The following is a 4566-nucleotide window of genomic DNA, read 5'->3' as shown; positions in this document are numbered from 1 at the left end:
AGCACTGGAGTGATAACTGTGACCAATTTGATGGCAGTGTTGCCAAACATACAACATTTATACAATGGACCTGTTCTGGGGTTGGGATCGTGAGGCGAAATCATCGTATAGCGGGCAATAGAAACCTATGTTAATTGGGTAATGCATGTAAAACCCCGGGTAGAAACAACAACATTGTATTTACCTATTGAAAATTGGTAAAATAGTACAGTAAGTGCAACTTATATATAACATCCATGTGTACAATTAAATAACATCATAGATAAAGGATTTATTTACCTTTGGGTGACGTGATGATGTGGTTTGTATGGCCATATTCCCTAGCAAGGGTAGCCGAGCCTAGCCTAGCCTAGCCTTCTTCGTATTTCTTGATTATCTCCAGCTTTGTTTCCATACAAATCATCTCATCATCATTTTATCTTCTATAAATTGCTGTATTTTACAGTGTATCTTACATGTTTTTATTTTTTGCTTTTTCATGTAGACACCAGGGAGTAGCACCTCTAATTTAACTGTAGTAATACATGACAATAAAGGCAATTCTAATTCTGATTCGTACTCCTCCCTTTAACATCACTAGCAATCTTGGGACCCATGGCTAACCAATTAAAGTTTGAATTAAGCACTAAAATGCACAATAAATACAATACTGTAAGCACTCACACAAGGATCACATCTGCTGCATGTCGCATCTTAGTGACACCGTGAACCAACCAATTGCAGACCAGCATCTTAGTGATGCGTTGCAGCGCAGACAGTTTGGCGCGACTAGAAAATAAAAGCAATTACTTAATAAATGTCTGAAAACAACATAAAAACAGCTAACCCCTAAGGTCGTGACTGCTGTTGGATGTCGTAAAGTAGGAAAAATGCCATAAAGATGGGATGAAAATATGTTGCACTCCATGTCGTAAAGTGAAAAAATACAAGGCAGGGACGTTGTAAACCGGGGGTCCACTGAGTTAACATACTTGTAATTCTAAGTAAGGAATAGACCTCAACACCACCCATATTTCCATACCTAGACACAGAACACAATAGTCTGTGAGCCTTGAAAGATGTGTGAAAATGCTAAATCTACTGGCATTCCAGAGGTGCCTTTTCCGATAACGCTTGGCATTGAAAGGTTTAAGTTGCAGTTATTTCTCCTGTTGGTTCTGAACAATATGCCCTATTTTCAACAGGTCAAAGGTGCCATGCAGGTCACGTATAAACACTAGTGTAGTTGGGGTTGTTTCTCCTGTTGTCTCTGAACAATATGCCCTATTTTCAACAGGTCAAAGGTGTCAGTCATGCAGGTCACGTATAATTATTCTTGTATTATTCTTGTAGGTGATACCCCCTTGGCGTTGTGAAAAGTGTTCCTCTAATCCAGCAGGAAGGAATGCAGGCTTTGATGTAGAATCCCTCATCTCTTGGGATACTTTCAAGGTGGGCCAGATTTGCTGTGTGCATTGATGGCTACCAGCATGTTATCTTCCCAACATTTTAGTGGCTGTGGTCCTGTACTTATCAGTCAGATTTTGTAATTTTTTAAGAAATCCTTGCAAATCTATACCACTACAATACTATCACCTAGTAAGAGAATATTGTATTCCAATTAAATGTTTTTGTATCATATCAAGTTTTAGGTATTGAGGTGTACTGCATATATACTATTTCAATATATTTATTTACACGGATATTTTGCAAGGTGTGGGGTAGCAAATAAAGCATTTGTCTTGTCCGACCAATGTGATGGTTTCATTTACTATGCTTCAAACAAGTCTGTCATATGGAAACTGTGGATAAATTGTCATTTAAAGTGTCATTCTAACAAGCCTCAGACGCATCATGCCTTTACACCTGACAGTAATCTAAACAGCCCTTTTCTTCAACGTTGAATGTGCTCTTACAGTTTCACCACAATCACATTGTCAGTAATTTTCTTCAAAAATTACTATATGTTCATATAAATTATTGTCTTAAATAGTACATAGAACATAACTGTTGCTATCCTTATTTCACCAGCACTAAAATGGGGGAAAAAGAAAAAAAAGTGAATTTATCAGTACCATTTACATGTTCAATGTGTCATTCCGCCATTAAATTCAATATCAATTTCCATCCGTGGGCAAATACATTTTTAGACCATTTATGGGTGCTTCTATAACCAACACGACCGTTTAATCAGTCTTGGATCAGCTTGCAAGATAATCTTTTAGCTATAAATTGTTATGACACACACACTTCAAAGGACCATCATGACAAATGGACCTGGTGTTGTAATGTATCTGTATTTTGTCCCTTTCTTTGAAGTTGCATTCATTAAAAAGGTTATAAAACTATGTATTCCAGCGATAAATTATTTGCAATTTCAAAAAGGCAAATCATACATTAGTTCAATCAATCAATCAATCAAATTTTATTTATATAGTCCTAAATCACCAACGTCTCAAAGCGCTTCACAGATGAAAAGAGGTCGCACAGAGACATCTTTTCAGTATAAGGTACTGAAGGAAATTCATATTTTTCAAATTCAATATATCAATAAAATAGTGTGTACATGGAACTGTATTATTCTAATAAAGATTGAGACGATGTAATGTCAGTATAACGCAGATATGGTCCTGGCCCAGGGGAAGTGGGGACAAGTCGGCACCTCCAAAAGGAACAGATGGCATCCCCCGACCAACTTTACACCAGGAACAAAAGGCTAGGTGTGGCCTTCAAGAGAAGATATCAGTCAGGGTTTTATGGTGCTCAGACTTCCTCCCGCTTCAAGGAATGGCCGGCAGAACAAAGACTTTTGAAGACACCATCCCCACGCAAACAGACCCTCACGCACGCACGCACGCACACACCGACAGACACGCACGCACGTGCACACACACACACACGCACACACCGACAGACACGCACGCACGTGCACACACACGCACACACCGACAGGCACGCACGCACGTGCACGCACACACACACACACACTTGCAATCCACAGTGGGACTAGATGACCCAGAAGGGTATAAGAACTGAATGTTGAATGTGAAACGTTGCCATTTTCTGCTCCGACCCATTGCAGGACTGGCCCGAGGCCTCGTGTACTTTCCCACTCTGTCTGGATTAAATCAATTGTTTCACTATGTTGTGGTATGGGCGATCTTTCAACAAAAACGAACACGCTAGGAACTAGTTTAAGGCAAGAGGCTTTTTTCTAGATTCCTTCAGTTGGTGACCCTGACGTGATTCTTGGAAGATCAGGTTGAAAGGACAGAGGAGTGGGCAGAGATTTTGCCGGACTTTGGTCTCCCTGGTGCACCAACAGAAAGGTAAGCAGAAACCTGTTGTATATTCGAATTCTGCTGGATTGAGTATTCTAAATTTTGGGAGACTGAAGATATGGTGATGTCTCTGTAAGTACTGTGTTTTATTTGGTGATAGCTAGGGATTTTACTGTGAGTACAATAATTTTATTTTGAAGAATTTGGTCAATAACGGCTAGGGATTTTAATGTGAGTACAATAATTTTAATTGGCGTTTAGTTTATCCGTGGTAACAAAGGACACGGCCCGCTAAAATTCAACCGTGGTAACAATTAGAGGGCACGGAGCGGTGTTTAGTTTATCCGTGGTAACAAAGGACACGGCCCGCTAAAATTCAACCGTGGTAACAATTAGAGGGCACGGAGCGGTGTTTAGTTTATCCGTGGTAACAAAGGACACGGCCCGCTAAAATTCAACCGTGGTAACAGTTAGAGGGCACGGAGCGGTGTTTAATTGCGTAAAGAGGATTGTGTCTCGTCGTAGCTGACGCTGCCCCCGGACGCGGGGGGGCATTGCAACGTTTCCGTACACGTTGGGGATTTTGGGACCCTCAAAAACGGCTAGGGACTTTACTGTAAGTACAGTAATTATATTTTGGTTTTTAGTTTATCCGTGGTAACAAAGGACACGGCCCGCTTAATTCAACCGTGGTAACAGTAGAGGGCACGGAGCGGTGTTTAGTTGAGCGAAGAATTTGGTTAAAAAACGGCTAGGGACTTTACAGTGAATATAATAATTTTCTTTTGACGCTTAATTGAACCGTGGGAACCGTTAAAGGACACGGATAAGTGGTGAGTTTCGTAACGAAGGCTCCGTTGACGACAATCTCGAGAGATGAGTGCGACCCCAGTGAGCCAGGAGGAGGAATGGGCTGTAGAATGCCGTGAATTTGGTTGTGATAGGCATGGTATACGGTGGCATAAAACCCTGGATGAATTGTGGAAGGAACTAGAAAGTCAGTTGTTGGCGGGCGTGGAAAAGAAGAGGCATAAAATAAAACAAGCAGAGTGGACAAAAGTGTGGGTGAGATGGAAGGAGGATAAAAAGTTGATAGAGATAAATGTACATTTGCACATTTGGCTAAGGATTTTCAAATGGCAGAAAGGGAAGTCATTGCAGTGAAAAAAGAGTTGAGGGAGAAGATAGAGGAAAGTGGATGGATAAAGAGGAGAAATTTAACCAGAGAAATAAGGGAGTATGAAAAGTTGCAGCGCAATTTGCATGAAATGTGTTTGATGATGACTGCTGTGGCTGCTGGTCAGGA

Source organism: Hippichthys cyanospilos, chromosome 15 (genome assembly GCF_059441005.1).
Source record: "Hippichthys cyanospilos isolate Australia breed blue-spotted pipefish chromosome 15, RoL_Hcya_1.0, whole genome shotgun sequence".
NCBI classification, from domain to species: domain Eukaryota; kingdom Metazoa; phylum Chordata; class Actinopteri; order Syngnathiformes; family Syngnathidae; genus Hippichthys; species Hippichthys cyanospilos.
The sequence above is the reverse complement of the archived record's forward strand: the minus strand, read 5'-3'. Positions refer to the sequence as shown.